This window comes from Oryctolagus cuniculus, chromosome 7 (assembly GCF_964237555.1).
Source record: "Oryctolagus cuniculus chromosome 7, mOryCun1.1, whole genome shotgun sequence".
Taxonomy (NCBI): Eukaryota; Metazoa; Chordata; class Mammalia; order Lagomorpha; family Leporidae; genus Oryctolagus; species Oryctolagus cuniculus.
Window position 1 is genome coordinate 90,095,926 of NC_091438.1, and position 24,919 is coordinate 90,120,844.

The following is a 24,919-nucleotide window of genomic DNA, read 5'->3' on the forward strand; positions in this document are numbered from 1 at the left end:
ATTCAGAAAGCACATGGAAAGTCATACCTAGTTGAAATCAATTCAAAGGGTAGAGGTGTCCCTGCTTTCAACCCCAGGTGAGAAACTTATTTTCTTGTAATTTCTATGTGACTTCACTAGTATGGGGGCTGTTTCAGTAAGAAGCTATCTAGGTGGCTTTAGAGATATAGATGTTTAGATGGATGGACAGACAGATGAACTGCTTAAAATAAAAAGCCTCACTAAAAGCTAAAGGCCTACAAGACAGACATCTAATGAGATGAACTCTTTTGGAGAGAATGGTATTCAACATGCTGATGAGGATTGTGGCATTAATATGATGAAGTAGAATGCTTTAAATGCATATTTTCCCTATTAGAATCAGCCCTTAAGGCATTCGGATCTGGCTAAAAAACCCATGAGAGTATTTCAGGTATGGAAATCCAAGACACTCTGTCAAAAAAACCAACCAACCAACCAACCAAAAAAACCTAAATGAAAGATCTCTGTGATGAGATCTCAGCAGAAAGAACGGGCCATCAAAGAAGGAGGTACCTTTCTCTGAAGGGAGGAGAGAACTTCCACTTTGACTATGACCTTGTCTAAATATGATCAGAGTCTGTGAACCCAAAAGGCTTCCATAGCTTTGGCAACTCATGACAAGAGCCTAGGGAGATTACTGATGCCATGAACAAGAGTGTCAATTGTTAAATCAACAACAGTAGTCACTATGCACTTACTCTCCTTGTAGGATCTCTGTCCTTAATTTGTTGTATTATGTGAATTAACGGTATAACTAGTACTCAAACAGTACTTTATACTTTGTGTTTCTGTGTGGGTGCAAACTGTTGAAATCTTTACTTAGTACGTACTAAATTGATCTTCTATAAAGAGAATTGAAAATGAATCTTGATGTGAATGGGATGGGAGAGGGAGCGGGAGATGGGAGGGTTGCAGGTGGGAGGGAGGTTATGAGGGGAAAAAGCCACTGTAATCCAAAAGTTGTACTTTGGAAAATTATATTTATTAAATAAAAGTGAAAAAAATATAAATGTACGTTTCCCTATCAGCAGTGTTTCCTACTTCAGTGACCCGGTTTCACTTTGGCATTGACTGCTGACTGACTGGAAAGCAGATTGCAGGCTAGGTCGACTCTTCTTTTTCTGTTCTTGTTTTTGGTTAAAATTCTAACATCTGTAAATTAGGATTTGCAAGGAAAGAAAAGGATTATGAACTTTCATTATATTTACATGCCCTCCGGACAACAACTGTTGCCTAGTCATGATTCTATCTAAGCCCCTGACTGCTCATACTGGGCCAGGATGTCTTTCTTTTCCAACAATATATTCCTAAAAGACAGAGAAAGCAGTTGGTCCAGCTGTTTTCACTGTGAGAAACATACTTGGAGGTGTCCAGTCTGATGGGATTAGATGGGCTGGAACTACTGCATAGGTCCCTCCTCCTTCATTCCAGCATTTTTCATTCCTAAAGGCAGGGCCAGCCTGTTTTTTTTTTAAAGCATTTCAGATTGGGAGATTTTTTTTTTAAAGCTTTATCCATGGCACAAAGACATTTGTATTTAGCTCCATGTATCAGCTGAAAACCCTGTCCTAGAGAGATTTTCTGAATTTTCCAAACTTTGATGGTGCTAAGTATTTTGGAGTTTTCATTCAGTTGGTAGATAATTTGCACATATTTATAATTATACAATTATGATATTTCAAAAGATGAAGATTTTCTGGGTGAGGTTACTGGCAAAACAGTCGTGGGTGTAAACGTGCTGCACCTTACATTTTCCCATTGCAAAATTACTGATAGCAAGTTCCTGTGTCCACTTTCGAGTCTGAGTTCTACCTCTGGCCTGCCATTGTACTGGATCCTCAGCATCATGGTTATTCGTGGAGCAAAAACTTTCAGCTATGTGTTTACTTGCAGTATCTAACAGTTCTCCATGTGAGAAAATGGATACACTCATGTAGAGAATTGAGCAAAATTACCATGATTTCATTTCAAAAGGAATGATCCAAATACACATTCAACTTTAATATAGATTTCTTTATATAAATTGCTGTAAATTGGGAATCAGCTATTAATGTATCAACCTCAACAAGCAGAGAGTTTGATTTGGAATCTGATTTAAATTCATTCCTTCAGTCTAAATACAGACAAGTATTTTATTAGATTTTTTATTTCTCTGTTTGCCTGATTCCATGATTTATAGGAGTTTTAATTTGAAACATTGCAGAAATGCCACCACAGAAGCAGTGGGGGGGGGGTTTCAGAAAATTTTGTTATAATTGTTTCCAGGCCCAAGGGCCTAGTATCATGTAGAAATGTATGTTTAAAAACAGTTTCAAATTCTTTCATGCTTTTAAGGCATTGAAAATAAAAATTGTTCCTTTTCATTTGTTTTTAGAGGGATAGATGGTTGGTTCATTCCCTTTTGGCTGGCCTTAGTATATGTAAATTTGGCAGTTGTCAATAGACACTAGGTTTTCAAGAATAGGTAGAATAGATTTCCGTGTTAAGTGAGCTAGATTATTCAGGTGAATGTAGTTCACTCAATGAAAGTGAACATTCCACAATTTACTATGACCACAAGCTGTTTTCAAGTGAGCCTCTTAAAGTGAATTTTTTTAACAAAACAATAAGAGCAGAAATGATAGTGCCATATAAAGAAAGTGTCTAAATGGTGCCACCTTTGACTGCAGGTGACAGTTGAGATTAATATCAATGGAAATCTTCTAATACTGCTTGAGGGCTACTATTTGAAAAAGAATTTTGGCAGATTGTACAATGATAATATTCAAATTAGAAAAGATTAGAAATGTACCGTCTTCTTAAAGAAATGATTATTAAAATTTAGAAGGAAGAAGACCATGTCTAGAACTCGGATTATGAAACAGCAAGACACCATTTCTGTGGGAGAAATGCAGACCCTAATACAATAACTCAAATCTAGTCTCAGATTTTATATCTGCTCAGACCTTAAATAACGGTACTGTGGTCTTAACGTCTGACATTGTAGGGAGAGAAAGGTGTGATAACTTTTCTCACCCATCAAAAGGGTCATGACTGACACTCCTGTAACAAAAGACAGGTTAACAAGATGAAAGCAAAACAAATTTATCAGTCAAAGTTTTATGTAACATGGGAGGCTGCAGAAATCAAGACCTGAAGACCCCAGGCACACTGTCTATTTTTTTGGTTAGGATGCATGAAGAATGAAAGGCTGGGTAGGGGTGTGAGTTGACAAAAGGTGTGACCTAACGTTGCAGACTGCTAAGCGGAGCCTGGCAAGGGCTGATCTGTTCTGAAGCTTCTTGGCCTCCTTGCTTGGCCTTTCTTCCTTCTGGGCAAGGGCGGGACTCCCCTGTAATGGGATCTTACCACCCGCTGTCCGTCAGACAAGGTTGGTCAAAGAAGTTCCTCCTAGATAGCTCTTGGGCTAGTGGTGGAAGTTTAGAGTCACGTGTCTACATCTTATGACTGGCTTTGGATTCTAGATTCTATGACTCCCCTGTGAGAAGAGGAATTCTGGTTTCTGTGGCCTGCCTTTGGGGAGAGAAGGAAAAAAGAAGGACAGGAGACAGTCAAAAGGAGATTTTTGCACCTGAGGCCCTTTCAATGTTCTTCAGTCTAAAATACTCAGAGTACCAAAGCATCATACTTTGGGGTATTATCTTCTGAGTCCCAACAACATGGTGGTATATTGCTGAAAGGATGTATAGAGGAACAATCCATTCGGGGAAGTTGAGGTAAGGTTATTATTGATATAGGGAATAAATGAATCTCACTTCTCTTATCCTCTTGTGAAGTTATAGGAAAAACTCCTTAGGATCCAATGGAATATTTTGAAGTGAAAACTACCAAAGAGAAAAGAAAGAAAAGTGCCTACTGGAGATTTTTGATTACCATTTTCTACAATGATGATAAGGTTAATGATAAAAAAATCCATGAATTTTTATCTAATGATTTATGAACTTATAATTTCACAAGAGTAATTATTTTTCTGATGAAAATGTGAATTTTTAAAAAACAAATTATATTTAGTCCTTTTCATATATCCCATCCCTTTCAGAAAGATTTTTTAAAAAATTTATTTTATTTGTTTGAAAGACTGAGTTACAGAGAGAGGTAGAGACAGAGAGAGAGGTCTTCCATCCACTGGTTGACATTCCCAGATGTCTACAAAGGCAAGAGCTGAGCTGATCCGAAGCCAGGAGCCAGGAGCCAGGAGCCAGGAGCCACGAGCTTTATCTGAGTCCCCCACATGAGTGTCAGGGCTCAAGCACTTGGGCCATTCTCCACTGCTTTCCCAGGCCATAGATCAGAGCTGGATCAGAAGTAGAGCAGCTGAGACTCGAACTGGCGCCCATATGGGATGCTGGCGCTGCAGGCCAGGGCTTTTACCTGCTGCGCCACAGTGCGGGCTCCCAGAGGGTTTTAAAAATATGCTCATATACTCCCTATGGGACATAACATTTTGTTGTAATTATAAAATGCAATTCAGGAAAATCTAAATTGTACTTTATGGGCAAAAACAATGGAGTAGAAGAAGGTGTTGGTTGTACCTAGAGTGCAGCACGTCATGAAAGGAAAAATCTCTTTAACTTGTAAGGCAGTGATTCTTAATTCATGTTTGGAGGATTGCTTGCCTGTGAATTACCTGGGAAACTTGTTAGAAATGCTGCAAATTCCTGGGATCCATGCCAGACCTACATTGCCTGATTCCAGGGGAATTAAATTCAGAACCCGTTTTACTACAAACACAGTCACAGATGGTTCTTAAGAATGGACAACTTTCAGAATGACTCTCTTAAGGAAATCTTCATCCTAAATGATCATTTAGGACCATTGACCAAATCAAAGTAAACTGGCAGAATTAGATAACTCTGAACATGTAGACTAAAGAGATACAGAGTGCTTTCTGTTGCATCTCCGCATTTAGTCGATTGCCTTGTACATGATGAACATTCAACCACTACATGTTAAATGAGTAGATAAGTGAAATTTTTTCAATTCCATGAATGCAAATATCATTTGGATGCAAAATATGCATGTTAGAATAGGCAATTACAATTAGAAATGTTCAAAGGAAACTAGTTGTTTTGTCTCCTACTTATATTCAATAATACTTGGAACAAGAGAAGATAAATAGATGATTTTAGGTTAAGTTTCAGATGAGGTAGCAAGTGGGAGACAAGTTTATGTATAACCATAAGCTCTTCAGCAAATCCCTGCTAATACAAGCGACAGAAATGTTGAATATGCTATCATCAGTATATATTTTTCTACCTTTAATTTTTTTAAGCAGGAAAGCAATTTAGAATATGCATAGTACAGTTTCTATATTTAGGACTAAATTTCTTGCATTTAAAAAAAATCAAGAATATGAATGTTTTTACTCTTACACATTTGCTAAAAGTAAAATTACTTCTGTTTTAGCAATGAGGAAAGTGAGACAGTCATTTTCACAGGTTTATTCATTTATTAATTGATTCAACAAATAATTTTATTAACTATTTTATGCATAGTTAAATATAAGATGTGGTCCCTGGTTTTGAAAAACTTAAAGTATTGAGAAAATGAGTTAATTATATTATAAAAGAATAAGGCCAAATATAGGTCTATAAATACAGTATGTCACGATTTATGGATGATGAGAAGTTTTCAGCGCCTACACCTTTTATTCTTCAATCTCTTTCTTGAGTCTGCTTGAAGACCACATAATTTAATAGGTAAATAACGGTGCTTGAAGGTGAAGGTCGGGGGACTAGCTGCAAGAATGCTGCCTCCAGCGGTATTTCAGGACTAGCCCAGAAGGAAATTCTCTGCATTTTATCACAGATGGTTACCCACCCGGAGTCGGAGGCTCTGATTTGGGTCATACTCACCGGGAGTATTTGTGAACAAAAGGCATTAGCATTTACATCTAATTCTCTCTTTGTTGAACTGAGCTGTCCTAGGCTTCATAAACATGCACTCAAGTGTGTACAGACCATCATTATGAACTGCAGTGATATTTCCTCTTCCTTTTATCACATCTTTTGTTACAGAGCCCTCCCACCCCACTATTGTTAAACCGGGTGTGTCCACATCCTGCTTTTTGTGTAATCATCTTGGAAACATCTTTAAAAGTTTCATCTACCTAATTAATGGACCAGCCTCCAATGAGTGGAGGCTGCTATTGTATAATTTTAACAAAGGGATTACATGGACACACACATTGGTGTCTCTTAATTAAGAACGTGATGAGTAGATGAGGGTATTTGCCAACAGTTGAAATCAGCAAGTCATTAAAAATTCTTCTGTAATACTACTAATTTGCTTGTAATAACCTTCTAATTGCAGCACATAAAGAAAGACAAATGCGGGTTGGACCCTAGGTAAAAAGTATCAGTCTTGTCCTTTCTGGTTAATGCAGGTATGATTTCCGTGTCTGGTTCAGTTGAAACAAAGCTATTTTCCCCTGCCTTTGGTTGACAAGCTTCTAAATGTTTAAGTTCCTTTTCTGAAAGGTGGGTTTCTCTAAAATGTTTGTTGTCCCTTGGTGGCATTGTGTAGTCTAGGGGAAATCACAGGGATGCAGGTGCCTTTTGAATGACCAGATGGGAAATGGAAGACGATCAAACTTCCTCCCAGACCCTGTGAGTCAAACAGGAATGGCCAAAGATTTTCCTTTGAAATCGTGAGAGTGAAACCGAATTTTAAAGTCTTGTATACAAATGACTATAATGCCTTACACAGCTTCCTTCTTAAAGGAAGTGTTTCCCATCACCAAAACACAGCCAGCGTCTGCGATCAGACTCAGCAGCCGCTTAACAGTGCCAGAGACACTGATGAACATCCAAAACGTTTCCTTCAAGCAAAGCAAACTATCCTCCAAAGAGCACAGGGATTCCTTGACACTGACTCAGAGGGAAGAGCGCCACCTATCGATCACAGCCGCAGTGCTGACGGCACCTGGCGGTGCTTCCAGTCTCCCTTCTGCCCACAGCCTGTTTCCCCCCAGGGAGCCGCACGTATAAGAGGTGGTCTCGAGGTCGCCTAAGTGCGCTCGTATCACGCTCCATAATTTGAGGAAAACACATGAATTTTAATCAGTTTTTTAAAACAACCAGGCCTCTCTTCTCATTTGCTAGAATGGAAAAAAATTCACTTTTATTACCTTAAAGATGCCAAACAGTGCCATTTTATTACTGTGGGAAGCTGGAAGTCATTTCCGAACTCTTTTGGCAAGGATGCTGTGTGGAGCATCCAATTCAGTCCTTTAAGTGTCTTCTGAGAACCACCACACAAACTGTGATTTACCGTCTCCAGGAGTGAAAGGGACCTGTTCTACCCTGAAACTGCAGAGAAAGGGGAAGTGTGTTTTCAAAGCAGCCCAATGAGAGGCGCAAGAATATGAGCCGGCTCCGAGAGGCGAGCCAGGGGTGAAGAATGCCTTGGTAACCCACATTTTCCAACATGTAATTTCTAATTTGCTCTAAAAGTTTATGTTGGCAGCCTTTGAAAGTTGTGATGATTGGTGTACACTGATCCACGGAACTTCAGGCCACTTTGACAGACACGTCACGCTTAGTGACAGTGTGGCTGCTCCCCTCTCAGCCCCATGCTCCTTGCTGTTTGCGTCCGAAATAGGTTTTGGTACACTTTCATAGCTGATGTAGTGTCCTAGCTTAAATATATATATATATATACATAAATATATAGCTTATGTACATACATGCATAATTAGTTACATATATATAATACATACATTATAGAGGTTCCTACATTTTACAAACATGTATTCAACTGACTAAACAAAATTAAACAAGAATCAAAGAGATTCTTGCATATTTTCTAATTTATGTACTCAGGAGATGGAAAGAGCCCAGGCACCCTCATGCCATCATCAGTGACAACAAACAATCATTTGAAAATTTGTGTTCTTTCACAGACTCAAGTCTCTCAGCCCCATGCAATCTGGGGGACCACAATGGCTAGTGAAGTCTATTCACACGCAAGTGCATTTTACCCCAGTGTCATTTGGCTTGGAGATTTTAACGGACTACCTTGTGTATGTGGTCCACAGTCATAAACACTTGGTCCCTGGAGACAAAAACATAGCAAGTGGGAAGTAAGATATTTAAACACTGGCCGGGAAATTCATTGCACTGTGTGTGATTAGCCCTGTGCTGGGCACTCTGTGGACCCTGTCTATCTGATGAAGAAAAGAATGACAAAATGTACCTCTGTGGAAAATAATTAGCCTGTTGCATCAAGAATCAGACGCTATCTGATAGAGCAGAAGGAAATTCAGTAAATTCCCTTTCTTGTCAAAAATCAGCGAACTTCTGACTTCAAGTAAAAAAGCCAATTTTAAACTTTGATGAGTAATTGTCCAAAGCAACTATGACAGCAGTAAATACTTTTTTCTGTTTAAAACAACCCAAGATCTTTCATAAAACCTTATTGCTCTAGTATTATATTGTTAGCAGAGTATTATATTCATAAACTGTTTCATAAAGGCCTCCATAATGGTATCCTACAATCTTCATTTTTTAAAATTTTTGGGACAATTGAAAAAAAAGCATCATTTTTGCCATATTCTGCCAGGTTAGGTAAATATAATCTGATGCTTGGAATGGACATAATATTCAATTGTTAGGAATATTATGTGGTCTGCTCTGTAGGACCAGAATCATATGTATATTCTGGTGTCGAAATTCATACTCGGCAGTAGGTTGAGGATTTCATGCTGCTTTCACTGCTAAATCTAGTAGGGGTAATAGAGGCCAACACTTAGGTTGCACCTGCCAGGGAAATGGCTAGGGAAAGTGGAAGGTTCCATCAAGAGAGCCAGGAATGCAATGCTGCTCCCCTGTCTAGAGGTAAGTAGGGCACACAATGCTCCCTTTCCCTTAACAGGAGTGATAGCATGCTCAAAAGCCTTGATACATATATAACAAAAGAGTGGAGATTTCCAAGATCAAATTTAATCTCAAGCTTGCTGAGTCATCATTAATGTCCATTAAAAGGAAACAATAGAGAAAAGAATGGTATTTAACAATAAGGTAGGAAAATGATTGGATTAAAACTGCTTCTCTTTTAGAAATATATCTTGAAAGTTATGTCCATATATACCTGGCACATCCATTGGACTGACTCATCGATTTCCTATATGTATATGTATACTTATTCTTTTAGATTTCCACTCAGCCATCTAATCATTCATCTATCTCAACCAAGTATTTATAAATCATTTTATTCTTTCATTCACTCATAAATATAATCCTTTTTTTGGGGTGGCAGCTTCATGAAGAGCATTATCACTAGTGATGTAGAAGATGGAGTGAGTCACTTCTCCCAAAAGGCTTGTAATCCAACTGGAGAGACAGTTACGTCTATCAGTGCAAAACAGTGTGATAGAGGATATGAGAGCACTTCTGTATGAGGGTAGAAAGGCTTATAAAATAGACCTGCATATCAGGGAAGGCTAACATTAATTAATAAGAATTAGGCAGATGGTGAAGAGGAAAGATGATTCTAGACAAAAAGACATGTCATGCAAAATGTGTCCTTAATAATTGCATTCATTTATATCCACAAGATAATCACTTAACAAAACTCCACTTCGTTAGCCATAGCATGATACAATGAGTCCGTTAACAATGACTTGGAGGAGGCCATGGAACTTAGTGGTTATATGCACTGCTTCTGCAAGTAGAATCCCTAGGTCTGAATCCTGACTTACTCTTTCTATCTGAAAGCTTGGGAAAAATACTGACCTTCCTTCTGTCACATTTTGCCTTTCTTCAAATTGGGTATAATAATAGTATGCTCTTTTTAGTTTAGTGAGTATTAAATGAATTTATACATGAAAAATAGATGTCTATCAGACATACAATAATTTCTCAATATATGTTAAATGGGATGAGATTTTTCTTTGGCTAAAATAATCTTATTGGTAAAGATCATAGATAATCGTTACCATCTTTTGTTGAGGTGTTTGAGAACTATCATGAACTCAGATTTAATAAATTCAGAAGCTAGAGATATTATCTTTGTTAAAACTGTTTGCTGCCCAAGACAGAAAAAAAAAAAAAAAAACAAAACCAAAAAAAAAAAACCCAAGAAATTCATTCAGATGCCCTGGGTTCAAATTCTATCTTTGTTACCTTCTGACTTGTAAGCATTTAGCAAGTTGCTTGATGTCTTTGCCATGGCATCTTTCCATAAATGGGGATGCCAATTAGACTGATACCTCCCTCCTGGGGCTGCTGGGAGTGTTAAATGGGATGGTACGTGTAAATATGACTGGCATTGCCAAAAGGTTTGTTTCAATACACAACAAAAAAGCCCTTATTAAAATACTAAGAAAATACATGATGTCTAACCCAAGGACTGTGAAAATATCATTTCCCAAATGCTTCGTATGGTTCGAGAGATCACTTCTAAATATTCTTGTCTGCCTTCGCCAGCTCTGCAAAGCACTCTTGAATGTTATTGCTGACTTTGATAGCCTTCCTTTGCATCTTTGCCAGAACTTGCTCTGGGTTGCAGCTATTCATAGAATGCCCTTGGATAATGTGATAGGTTGAAGTTGAATTGCTCCTCCAATCATTTTGGAGCAGTAATAATGGCAACTAAAATGGTCATCTGGAGAATGAACTAAGCATGAACATTTTCTAATAAAATCACTCTCTCTATATATATTTTTTGTCCTTAGAATAACCCAGAAGGAGATAACATAATGCTATTTGAGTAAATAAGTATTAAGTATGCCAACACAAAATGAATTTTCTGTGTATAAATAATATATGCCTTAAAAGACCACTAATCTTGAGTGGAAAACAAATACAAAAATGACTTAAAAAAACCCTAAATTATATGAAAACAGATATTACCCAAGATCTTTTTCCAGGAATTATTTTTTAATTGCAAATATTGTTTTAAGGCTGAGAACCTAGCCTACTCAAGCAGTATATACAGATCGGATTTAAATAAATTCAACATATCATCATGTTGCTAATACCATTAACATCTCTGGTCTCCCGAACATCTTGACAGCTTTTCTCCCACATACCAATTACTTAATACTGTTACATCTAAAGCCAGGGCTCGTTAACCTGCCTGAAGGAGTACAGAAGTTCCAGGCTGGCAAAGCTTCTATTTTATTTTATTTTATTTTATTTTTTTCTTTCCTGCAACCTGATTTCTTCCGGGTCTGACCTAATTCCTTTGATGCCTGGGGCCTGGAGGGCAGAGCTAATCTGCATCATGGATGTGTGGAGAAAAGGTGAGACAATTGAAAGAAAAGTAAACTTAGGAAAGAATGGCACCCCAGGTGAACATGCTCTTCAAAGTCAGAATGAGCACCATGCAAACAGAACATTTTTGTTTCACCCCATCCTTTAAAGAGGAACCGGAATTCAAAGCAAAGACTCAGATACAAATATCCTCTCTATCCTCTTTTTTCACATTTCTTTAGCTGGCTGGTACAACACTTTATGTCTAGGACAGAAAGGGGAAAAAAAAAAAATGGAATGGCAGAAGGCTAATTGTTAGCATAGTGCAATGAATTCCAATGCAAGAAAAAATACCTGCTTATGAAAAATAGTCATGTTCTAGAAGCCGGAATGATAGAAAAGGTTTGTGCTGACTTTCATGTAAAGATCATGCCGTAGTCTAAGCTTTGGAACGTGCCGATATGCAGAGTTCCTCAGACCAGTCCACTAACTTATTGTTCCTCTGGGTCTGTTCCCAGTTTCTTTCTCCCTCTGGGAAGCAGGTTTCTCTTACTGCTCAAATATGCACTGAACATCTTGTAGTCATTAATATACCAAAGGCAGCGGCTAAAGGGGCAGATTTTTCAAAGTGGCTCTGCTGTCTTGATTTCGGATTATGTGAATCCTGGCGGGGGGGGGTGTGTGTGTGTGTGTGTGAAATCTATCTTTTCCTCCTAACAAACTGCAAGATTCTTTTTTTGAGATGTTAAGAAGTTGTAATTCTATTTGCTTGGATTTGCAAGAGAAGAGAAAGGTGTCCATTTGTGATTTGATTAATGAAGATTCGCTGTCATTAGCACACCTGCTCTCATCAGAAGAGACGGACTTCATCTAAAGCAGGAACATGATCAGGACCTGTTTCCAACACAGTAGCACGCCTTGGTGCAGGGGTGTTTTCACTTCACAGATGTTTGAAGTAACTTGGCACTCAGCCTCCAAACTTGGAATTCATTTGGCATCCAAATTTCTGTTTCATAGCCATGTGACTATCTAATGTGTCATAAATAGAAGAGATTTCTCTGGATTTTGGAGCCGTATCCTGGGTCTACCCTCACTACCTAATATATACCGTGTTTCAGGATATAGTCACAGATTCCACATACTTACTGCAGTCCATTATTTAAGACCATGTATTTATCAGACTTGTAGAGCAGCTAACTGGTATGAATATGTCAGCTTTTTGCGGGTTTCTTCTTTACCTCTTATGTACATTTACTTGTATTTTAGTAGCAGATACATCAGTGAGCATGGGGTAAAACATACCACACAGATACTGAAGGGGAAAGAAAAAAGGTTTGGAGTTCAGGTAATTCACCACCTGGGACATTCATGAAGCCACAATCAATAATAGACAGAATATTGGTTGAAGTTATTAGGCGTGTGTAAGTCTGTGTGTGTGTGTGTGTAACTGCTATATTTTAACACAAGTCCACGGAACCAGTATTTTTCAGACTGATGAAAAAATTTGACACTTCTATCTGATCACTGTTCCTAGTAGACCTGGAAAGGCCACTTCAAAACCGCTTAAGCCTCCACATTATTTCCTATTTGATTTAAAGAAATAGAAAGTCATGTATTGGTACAAGCTGTTGCTACTTTATTTCATTGGCCCCTTCCACATGCACTGATGGGCATCTGAGAACAGAAAATCTAGCTGTGATTTAGGACCCCAAATCATGCAGTCCAGTTTTCCTTTGGCAGAGATATCTGAAGCGATCTTGTATTTAGTAGTTTAGATTGTTCTGTTTTTAAATCCGTTATAGTGTGTGCATTGGGCAGGTAAAAGATTAATTTGCATTTGTAACGTGCATACCCTTGAGGGCAGTTGTATTTTATGCACAGGTGAACAAGGATCTGTTAGCAGCAAATCTATAGAGCTGACATTTTTATGTCTTCTACTTTTTTTAAAAGCACTAGTCTAAGCACAGGAACAGCAGATTCTTAATTTTAAACTGCTTGTTGCACTCATCTTTTGGCTTAATGTTTTAATTTATGTGGTTTATAAGCCAACATTAGGTATAAACTTTATATGTATGTACATACATATGTTTTCCTCAGACAGAAAAATTTTTATTATCAAGTACAGTAAAGGAACGATCTATTTCTACTTTAATGAATACAATGGCTCTTTTAATAAAGACTCCCACTTGTTATACTGAAAGAAGAAAATGGTTAAAAAATGAGCATTGCTTTCTCACAGTGCATCGATTGAGGACAGAGTGCTTATTTTCTCGCTATATTTTTGCAAAAGCCAACGATTATGACAAATATCTTTAGACCGGTTTTGTGTAAGGCTTATCCTGTCAACATTCCCTTTCATACAATTTATTTCTACAGAATTCTGATGAGTAATGTGTGGCGCTGCATTCCTCCAGCAGTCTCCACCTAATGCTTATGATAATGATCACAGCAATCACAAACACAATAGATGTACATCGCCCCAAATGAGATCTGAACTCCTGCTAAAAGGAAGCCAGCTCCTTCCTTTTTCCTGTGAGTGTGTGTGTGTGTGTTTGTCTTGCGCAATAGCCATATTGTCTCTAACTGATGGGCAAAAATGCAGTGAGGGATCCTGTAAAACAACACAGAGCAAGCAGACACGAAATAGCTTACTTTTCCACTTGCTATGCTAACCCCTTTCTCAGGTGATCTTGGCAGGCTTACCTTTCTCTAATTTTGTTAACATCTCACAGATATGAAACTGCACCCTCAACCCTCGGGCTCCTCCGCCTCCCTTCTCTTCTCTTTCCTGCTGTTTCATTACATTTTCTTATGTGCATACCATCAAGTCCTCTTGGACACATAATCAGATTTGTGCCAGACTATGTTTCTTGGCTTTAATGGTTAGTTAGCTTTCCAGAATACACATGCTGCTTTATACATGCTTTCATTACTGACATCATGAGAATGCATCTCTCCTGTGTTTACAATTGGGTGTTCACCCTTAAATAAAAGCCATGAGATCAGGTTGTTTAAGAGAATCTTTGAAAAGCAGAATAAAAACAGCTGTTATCTGCTTGAACCATTTCCTTTCCTTTCATGATCTGAATGATAATGATGTGTAACAGTGGGCAGTCTCCAGCTCTCATTATACGCCATACATCAGAGCCTCTTCCAGGATGGAATTGGGTCTCTGTCCCAGAGTTCCAGCAGGATCGTTTCAACCTCACTTCTAACAGGTGTTGGTGTTTGGGGGAGTGGGGAGGGGAGGATTAAACACCTTTGCTTGTTCCCCACTGACCTCCGGATTCAGGAGGCTGGTTTTCATTGGCAGTGTGGGGTTTGAAAGTCAAACCAGGTCCTTGCTGAAATTTCTCTCACCAGGAACAGATTACAAATATTTCCACATGTCAAACAAATGAACAAGAGGGTGGTCCGTATTAATCAAAGCTCTTCTAAACCAAGTACAGATGGTAGCAATGAACTTCTCTTCCATGAAGATTTCTTGAAATGGCGGGGGTGGGGGGAAGAGGGAGGTGTTGTAGCTCACAGAAATGCACATTTCTTCAAGAGACACCAGACAGGATAAGGAGCTCGAATCCAATGTAGCCAGGAACAAAACAAAATGAAACAATAATACCTACATTGAAAAATGGGAAGGTTCCAACATTCTCAATGATGCAAGCCGGAAGGTTGGTTGAGCTTATTTCCATGCAACACTCCCTCATCACAAGCTGTTTCTGAAAAGTCTGCGGCATTTGCCTAGAGACTGACAAGCTTAAATTGGTTTTAACCTCTCGAGCCCCTTTTCATATTGCAGATGTTGCTGATTGGGGAGCAGAGTTCTGCTTTCCCCAAAGTCAGTGATTTCCAGGCTCTGGTGGCATCCGCTCCTGAGAGCAAAACTCCTCTCTGACAACAATGTCATTTGTTATTTTTAATTAACAGAATAAAATATCGATAGCAAGAGTTGAAATTGCATTGTATTCAAAACTGGAGAGTGAGGAGAGTTAAGAAAGGCACGTCTATTTAAAGAGGAGCCCAGAGGCTGGACTCTCTGACCTTAGCTGTTTTACCCATGCCTCTCCACTGGTAGAAAACTGGGTTGGGGAATCTCCTGGGAACAAAGACTCTTTGGGGCTTTCTGTCTGACCAGGTGTTCCTGTTTAGGAAGCATATATTTCAGTGTATGTTTTAGCAAAATCGGTTCCACTTCTGCAACTCAAGATGGGCATGGTTATGCTCCGGTGTAGTTAGTCCTTCAAGGCGAAAGTTCAAAAGCTGCTAAGATGTCACTCCGTTCACACCTTATCTCAAAACAGTGTTAAACCTAAATTGTATTTGAAAGGTGAAAATTCTATTGTGAAGCTCTTAACACGGAGCGTCTGTGATTTCCACTGATAAAATAATTCCATGATGTAAAAACTTCACTGGAAGCCATTTCTTTCTCTAGCTTGAATCTTTCATACCAGAGTGAAGGGTGCACTTTCTCTTGGTCTCTTCCCAGTCAAGAGGGCACTATTCAAAATAGCTTAATGCATGGTGAAAGTTTTATATATATATATATATATATATATATACACATATATATATATGTTCTCTTCTCAAACATTTTCAAGATAATTACAATAGAGATGGGAAATTTTTGTGCTAATAGATTAAATATGTGTTTGAAACCTCATCTTAATTATAAGCATTTTCAAGAGGACTAAAATATTATAACTTTTCATGAGGAGATAGCATTTTGTTGGATTCTACAAGGAAGTGAAATAAAATTATTTTATGTCAGAACAATTCCCTTACATGCCATAATTTTGATTTCACAATGACTTTCCTGGGGTGAGGAAGGGGTTATTCATTGATTTTTATAACTCTTTGGAAGGTTACAAAAGGCCTTATGAAATAGTCTCTCTTGTTTTGAACATGTTGCATATTTTGTTTAATATATATAAAAACATTTCACTATCCCAGATATTTCCCTGAATGTGTAAAAGTACATCGAGTTCTGAATTAATACAGGAACATTGGCAAACACCAAAAAAGGCTTCATTCTTCCAATTTCTTTGTGGAAATGGATAAGTGATATCTTTGTGAAATTTCCTTTCACTGAGAAAGTGAAATAAAGTGTGCTCACTGTTACAGAGTAGTCATTCCTCAGAAAACACTTGCATATGCCTAAAAAGGCTTGTTAGAAGGGCCAGCATTGGATTAAGCAGCTGCCTGAAATGCTGGCATTCCACATGGGCACCAGTTTGAGTTCCGGCTTCTCCACTTCCAATAAAGCCCTGGGAAAGCAGCAGAAGATGGCCCAAGTCCTAGTGCTTCTGCGACCCACGTGGGAGGCCTAGACGTAGCTTCTGGCTCCTGGCTTTGGTCTGACCCAGTCCTAGTCATTGCAGCTATTTGAGGAGTGAATCAGTGGATGGAAGATCTATCTCTCCCTCTCTCTCTGTAACTTTGCCTTTCAAATAAAGAAAATAAATGTTTTTTAAAAGGGTTTGTTAGGGAAACATAATAACATTTAGTGTAATTTACATACAGTAGCATAACCTAATATAGTAATTTCCATGTTGAGAAGACCATAAAAGATTAATTCCAAGTATTAGAATTTCAACACTACCGAGGAATGTCTGAAAATTGTCTTAAAATGTCAACACAGTTTTTAGAATCTGCTTAAAGCTAGGTTTATATTCAAATCATATTGTCATACAAGTCCACAGCATTACATAATACTCTTGATTATCTACTGTTGTAATTAATTTAAAAATAAGGAGATGTCGTATATCTTTCCATTAGAGGGAATGAATGGGAACGCACACAAAAGAAGGAAGGGACAGAGAATGGTAATTTTGATGAAACAGTAAGAAGTGAAGGAAGAGGGTGAGGAGGTCTATTTCTCTACCTTGGGAACAGTATTAGTCTAGGGAAATTTGGAATGACTGCTCATTTGAACATGCATTGACAGGTAGCTGGATAGCATGATAATTGATCTTTTAAAATGCATCCAACCTGCCAGGCACTTCACCCAGTGATTCATGGGAATTCAAAGCCTCTGAGTAGCGTAGCTAAAGGGTCAGTTCTAGATTTGAATCTGGGCTTTGGCTTCCAGGTAACTAAGCTCTTCCAGCTACACATGTGTAAAAATATAACCAAAAGTCATAAAAAAATTCTTCATAGATACTTTTTTAACAAAGGCAAATTGATTAAATAATGGGAAGATTCATGGAACAGTGTCTGGGATATAAAAAACACCATATAAGTACATACCATAAAATATTCTTGTTTAAGTTTCCTAAGAGCTCTGTAAGGTAAAAATCTTTGTTTTCATTTTGAAGTACAGGTAACTGAGAACCCAAAGTAGATATAACTTGCCTAATATCAGACAAGCAGCAGAGGGTGGCAAGGATAGGGGTATGTTATACTATGTACATCTCATTCTGGGTGTCACAGCTTCACCATGCTGAGGAGTGAGTGAGTGAGGTACCAGGTCTGTCCATGAACATTTAACTACCAAGGAAGAAACTGTAATCAGGTTTTCTGACAAAAGTCAAAGATACTGACTTTGCTGACTTCTATCTTTCTCTGTCAAATTAGGAAAGAGTGTTGGGTAAATGAACAAAATATAAAAACACCTAAACTGCAAATATGTAAATGTTCATTTTTTTCCTTGCAACTCTGATTTTTAAGCTCATTTCTCCTTCCTAAGAGTATATGTTTATTGATTTTGATATGAGAACCTAAGAGTATTATAATTAAAGAAAAAAGTGTTATGCAAATTCCAATGGTTCCTTTAGTTTTTATTGTTGCTGTTTTGGGATGAATTGCTTATTATCAGGTCATCTCAACAGGGTCATCTTCCAAGATTCCTTTGAGATCAGATGTGTCAGTTAGATCATCTCTCAATGGAGCAAAACTTCCTTTCTATACTTGTCATTTTTTATTACTTATTCTAAAAAGCAATTGTTTAGAAGTGGGCATTGTGAATAAGCCATTGCGTGAAACATTGGCATCCCTTTGCGTGGAACATTGGTGTTCCTGGGATCAAGTGCTACCTCTGCTTCTGATCCAGCTTGCTACTAATGTGCACACAGGGTAGAAGCAGATGATGGCTCACAGACATGGATCCTTGCTACTCATGTGGGAAACCCAGATGGAGTTCTGGGCTCCTGGCTACAGTTTGGCCCAATCCTGGCTGTTGTGGGCATTTGGGGAGTGAACCAGCAGTGAGCTAGCACACTTTCTCTCTCTCTTACTCTCAGTTGTTCTCTTTCAAATAGATAAAAATAGATAAATAAGCATGAAGAAAGTGATTGAAGATGAGTATTTAAGATGAGTGTTTTCTCTACTCTATTGAGAACTCTAGGATGGTTTGCGTTGTTTCTGGTTGGCCTCACCTTTTTTCTGTGGCATGTACAATGGAATGTGGGAGCTGCTCATTCATGTTTATCAAATGAATAAATGGAAGTTTTTGACCTTGGATGGGCTACTTAGGGTGACTGTGGTGAATTTAAATAAAGCTGGGTGCATATACGTGTAGAATGTTGGAAACTGTGGGGATAAGAAAGCTCGGTGGACAGTGCTGTTTTTTGGTTGTTGCAAGTAGAAAATATGGATAAAAGATAATTCCCAGAAAATTGGAAACAATAGAAAAATATAAGATCAACTTAAGAAAAACAAGAATTATTTTCTTTTGAAGGAGGATAGGGAGCTCAAAAGGAATTTTTTGTTTGTTTTCTCAGTATTTTTTTTTTGTAGTCTTGAGTCCCTTTCTGTAATATTATTAAAGCAAGCCAGCCATAGTTAGAACCTACAGGTTAGAACATTGTATAGCAGGAAGGGTGAGGGTGCAGTGACATCGCCTTTCTGTGGTGGGTTCTCTTGATATGTTATCAAGGAATCATCACCCGGCGACTCCTGGTGCAGGAACTAGGATGTGATTCATCAAGGAGGCCTTTTTTTGTTGAACTTTGGAGAGCAGTTTCTGTACCCAGCAGGTGAAATGGCATGCTAGGGAGCCTGGCGGGCAGAGTGGCATGTTCCCTCCTGACCTCAGGTTCCCAAAGACACTGTGCCGTCTGTTTGTGTGTATGACGTACTCCGTGGGACAAGCACTGGGCTAAGAGAAACAGCAAGGATCCCATCAGATACCTGTCTGTGTAGGGAGATACCTATCTTTGCATTTAATGAGGGAGGGAGGCTAGATTTCACTAGTGTTTGAGAAAGAAGAAAGATTAATTTGGCTATTTGTTTTGAAGCAAGGTGTGTTATCTACTGAATCTTTCCTTGCCAATTAGTATTCATTTAGTTTACTCCTATTGGAACTGCAAAATAAATAAATAAATTAACAAGCAAAAAAAAAAAAAAAACAAAAAGCAAAAAATAAAACAACCAAAACAGACACACAAACCTACAATTATTGGTTTTAATCCTGTAAAGGGAAAGCCTGATTATCATATAATTTGTTCTCTTTGGCTGAGCAAGTGATTATCTTCAAGTGGAGGATGTTTCTAGGGATTTAAGCCGAATACACATTTGGGTTTATTTCATTTTAGATCTAAAAGTTTAAAATGAGGCCCAATCGTGTGGCTTGTGTTCCCCTAAAATAGGCAACCCTGAATGCAGAGTGAGGTAGCAGAAGATGCTAAAGTTTAATTACATCATGGATAGCTAAGTCATTTCTTGAAGCTGACTGAGAAAAATTTCATAGGAATCAAGGAGAATTATCTTACAAAAACTCTCAAAATAAGCCAAATGATGGTATCATCACAGTAAGCATTCAGTTATTAATTGATTGGTTGACATTTATTGTATAGTCTCTGTTCTTTGCTTATTAACCTCATGCATATGTTTTACAGCCCTTGTCAGTATTATGCTCTGATGGGGTGATTGTATAAAGTTCATACATCATGGATACATGTAATGGGCTGCATCTTCCCACCTTTGATTTTTGTGTGCCTCTTATTGGTGTTTCTTCCTCATTATTAAATTAAAACAATTATAGTCAAGAAATTAAAAAAGGAAAGGCAGCTTTCAGAATTGAATCTTTTTTCTTTTGGAACCAAAATTAAGACAGCATAGGTTTGCATTTAGGAGAAATAGGAGCGGGAACTGGCTAGTTGTTGAGGGCTTTACCTATGAAATAATTGGTGCTTACTTTATAAATATTCTTGGATGCTGCATGTGATTTTTTTTGGGCACAGAGTGTTGTATTCTATCTAAAATTTCTGCATAAAGAGGCTATAATCACCAAACTCCTCCCCACCCTCAAATGACAAAGGCAACTGGGAATGTTTAAAGATTGCTTGCTGAGAATTTCTGATTTATTAAAAATGTAATTGCTAATCGGATTTTTACAATACAATTTACCTCCTCTGTAATGAGAGACTGGGGAACTAGTTATTTTTTCTTTCTTCCTCTTTTCCTTTGTAACACTAGCTCTCCATTGGAGAGAAAAGGACAAACAGCTGGAACTTATAACTATTTGGAAACATCAACAATGTTGAAATTTACACTCCCATGTGCAGATGTTATCAGACAATCAAAAAAAATGTGTACAAACAATGAAAGAGGAATGAAGCATGATTCCGACGGATGGGACACAAAAAGCTACACTTGTCTCTTTTTCAGAAAAACATAATGAGCCAATGAGATGAGATAGATTATATTAGAAAGACTTTCTAACTCAGTGATAGATATGGTCTTTATGAGATGACTGACTTTATGAAACATACATGGCTTTACCCCCACAGCATTATATAAGAAAGAGAGGCTGAGCTAATAAAAAGAAACTCTGCCAGTTGGCACTCTATTTCCCATTGGATTTCAAGATCATAGTCAAACACGTATCTCCCTAATACTATTGGGCATGGTCGCTTAATAATATGCTTCCAGCAGAGAGGTTGGACCAAGTCTTCCATTGCTAATTTATATCCCGCTTATCTAATGGAGATTGGTTAATCCAAGTATGGCATTTTGGGATGTGGGATTAGACTAATACTACTCTAATATAGATAAATTTTTTTTAGCTTCCTTGGGGCTTTATCTGTCAGGCTAGCTTCTTTGTAAGCATTAGCTTGCTCTTCCAGCATAATTTAGCAGAAATTGGTAAAAATAGATGAGACTTAGTATCCATAAAGACCCTAAGGCAGTAAAACTACATAGGACGATAGGTAAAAACTTTAAATATCTCAAATATATTCCTCCTGAAATAAACTTCATTTTTATTCATTGTGTCCAGGCAGGAGGCTTCTTCTTAAGCCCTGAAATGGTTGCCTTCTCTCTCTCTCTCTCTCTCTCTCTCTCTCTCTCTCTCTTTCTCTCTCTGCACCAGAATGGGGTAAAGGATAAGAGGCATGCTTGTGGTACTTTCATGCAACAGTCTAGTGATACCAGTGCCATCTGCAGTTGAAAAGAACCTGCACTTGTAGAGGTAGTAGAGTGGAACACTTGAAAGCCGAAAGCCTGGACAATGGAATTAGACAAACCTGGATTTAAATATTGACTTTTAGTTGCAAATTGCAAGAGTTTGTGTGGCACCTTCTCCCATGCTTCTTGCTTTTCATGAGCAAGTTGGGGATAATGATTGCCAGGGTAGTTAAACATAAAGCACGCAGCACAGTAAGTATAGTACCTGTCACAATGGTAAAGCTTTAGTGGTAGTGATTCATATTTGTATTATTTTAGATGCATTCCATGGCTTCACTGACCACAGTGAAATACTCACTCCTGGGTAGTTTCTTTTTCTCCAAAATAGGAAGCCATATAGGCATCTTCAAATTGCAGAAAGATACTAAATTGTATTTGATATTGCATAGGTTTGAAAACAGAGTGGAATATAAGTGGCTAAATTGTCAGGTGTCAGTCTAGACTCACTATAGACAGACTTCCACAAGGATAAACCTCTATTGCATGAAAAGGTACATAAAAATAATGGAGAGAAAGACATGCTAAAGAGGCAATATTAGATAAATTCTGCCTTTATTTTGAAGGAAAAATGATGTGAGCAACAGATAGGAAATCAGTGTGTTATACATGAAAACTGAAGCTTATTTGCTAAATTTTTTTTCTTCTGCAAACAGCAGTTGCTAAAAATGCATGGAGAATGACTACGTTCATTGGCCCAGTTCTACTTCATCACGTGCAGTGTTTACATTAAAATCGTGGAATCTGGGACAGGCATTGTCGTGTCTTCGGTTGGGCTGCTATGTGAAACTTCTGCATCCCACATCAGAGTTCTAGTTTGAGTCCCAGCTCCTCTGCTTCCAACCCAGCTTCTTGCTAATGTACTCTGGAAGGCAGCAGACAATGGCTCAAGTGCTTGGGCCCCTTCCACCCATGTGGGAGACAGGAATAGAGTTCTGGGCTGCTGGTGTTGGCCTGGCCCAAGCCCAGTTGTTGTAGACATTTGGGGAGTGAACTAGCAGATGAGAGATCTTTCTTTCTCTAAGTAGGTGTTAGATAAATAAATAAACAGAAATGAATAAATAAAATAGTAAGAACCCTGGACAGCTCTTCTGTGACAGCCCTTGCTACCTTGTGTTGAAATTAGTTGGAACGTGATCATTTCTGGTGCAAGTGCTACAAGCACAGGACCACAACACACTTCTCTCTCAAGAGTCCTGAGCATGCGGGCTGACTAGCCCCAATTGGTAGAGTTGGAAACATACCAGGGGATTCCAATTCAATCCCATCAAGGTGGCATGTGCCAATGCCATCTCACTATTCCAAGTGATCAATTTCAGTTCACAATTGATCATAATGAAAGGACTAAGAGTCAAAGGGAGCACATAAACAAGTCTAGTACCTGCTAACACTAACCGATAGAATAAATAAAGGGGAGAGTGATCCAACATGGGAAGTGAGATACTCAGCAGACTCATAGAATGGCGGATGTCCTAAACAGCACTCTGGCCTCAGAATCAGCCCTAAAGGCACTCGGATCTGGCTGAAAAGCCCATGAGAGTATTTCAGGCATGGAAAGCCAAGACACTCTGGCAAAAAGATCTCTGTGAGTGAGATCCCAGTGGAAAGAACAGGTCTTCAAAGAGGGAGGTGCCTTTCTCTGAAGGGAGGAGAGAACCTCCACTTTGACTATGACCTTGTCTAAACAAGATAAGAGTCGGAGAACTCAAGGGGCTTCCATAGCCTTGGAAACTCATGACTGGTGCATAGGGAGATTACTGATGCCATAAACAGGAGTGTCAATTTGTAAAGTCAACAACAGGAGTCACTGTGCACTTACTCCTCATGTAGGATCTCTGTCCTTAATGTGCTGTACACTGAGGCTTAATGCTGTAATGAGTACTCAAACAGTATATTTCACTTTGTGTTTCTATGGGGGTGCAAACGATTGAAATCTTTACTTAATGTACACTAAACTGATCTGTAAAAAAAAAAAAAAAGAAATTATCAATTCTTTATTTATCAACTTGACTCTCGCTGGGATTAAACATGACAATAGGTCTGATCTGATTTCATCATCATTTAAAAAAAATCATCTATTATTTTTCACTTTATGTTTCTGTGTGGGAACAAACTGTTGAAATCCTTACTTAAGGTATACTAAGCTGATCTTCTGTATATTAAGATAATCGAAAATGAATCTTGATGTGAATGGAAGGGGAGAGGGAGTGGGAAAGGGGAGGGTTGTGGGTGGGAGGGACGGTATGGGGGGGAAAGCCATTGTAACCCATGAGTCGTACTTTGGAAATTTATATTCATTAAATAAAAGATAAAAAAAAAGAGTCCTGAGCATGGAAGAACGTGAGTTACTGCATCCATGAACCAATTTTTGTGAGCTGCAGATAAAGGCCTTTATTTATTTCATTTGGTAGCAAACTTGATTGCCTGTTATACTTCAAAACAGCATATGCCAAACTAAAGCTTAAAGTGAATTTCTAATTCAGTAGTTAGGATTTTAGCATGAAGATCTCCTTTAAGTTTCAAAAATTTCCATGAGTATTTATACTTGAATTTTCTCTTAATTGAGAAAATACATGACATAGCAGCTGCCAAAGCTTCTCCCATATATATTTAAAAGTGATCACGTAAGGGATACTTGTGGCAACATTTTTGTAATAGCAAAACAATTGAAAACAGGTTATGAAATCATAAATATCCATCCATAGTAAATTGGTTAAATAAATTATGCTGTTTTCATGTAATGAAATAGTTTGTAGTTGTAAAAAATGGCAGATCAATATGTACTGATATAGAAACATGTGAACATCAAATTGCAGCATACAATGTATCATGTAATTCCCTGTTTATGGAAAACTATACAAGTCTGCTGGATTAGGTATGGAAAAATTCTGAAAAAATATAGAGTATGTCGAAGTTTTTATGAAACCAGGAAGACATTTACCTTTTTTTTGAGATTTTATTTATTTATTTGAAAGGCAGAGTTACAGAGAGGCAAAGGTAGAGAGAGAGGGAGGGAGGGAGGGAGGGGAAGGGAGGGAGAGAGAGAGAGAGAGAGAGAGAGAGAGAGTCTTCCATCCACTGATTTACTCCCCAAATGGCTGAAACAGCTGGAGTTGAACTGATCTGAAGCCAGGAGCCAGGAGTTTCTTCCAGGTCTCCACACGGGAGTGCAAGGGCCCAAGCACTTGGCCCATCTTCCACAGCTTTCTCAGGCCACAGCAGTGAGGTGGATTGGAAGTGGAGCAGCTGGGTCTCTAACCAGTGCCCATAAGGGTTGCCAGCACTGCAGTCAGCCGCTTTAA

At 38.3% G+C, this 24,919-nt stretch overlaps 1 protein-coding gene and 1 long non-coding RNA gene across 3 annotated transcripts in view; one reads left to right on the forward strand and one right to left on the reverse strand.

Moving 5' to 3' along the window:
- The window catches only part of ADGRL2 (adhesion G protein-coupled receptor L2), a 695,256-nt gene that overhangs the window by 581,883 nt on the left and 88,454 nt on the right, over nucleotides 1-24,919 (reverse strand). The window lies entirely within an intron of this gene.
- On the forward strand, nucleotides 1,081-23,195 carry LOC138850623 (uncharacterized). Its single transcript, XR_011390607.1, has 2 exons — nucleotides 1,081-3,737; nucleotides 11,999-23,195. It is a non-coding gene; the product is annotated as an uncharacterized lncRNA (long non-coding RNA).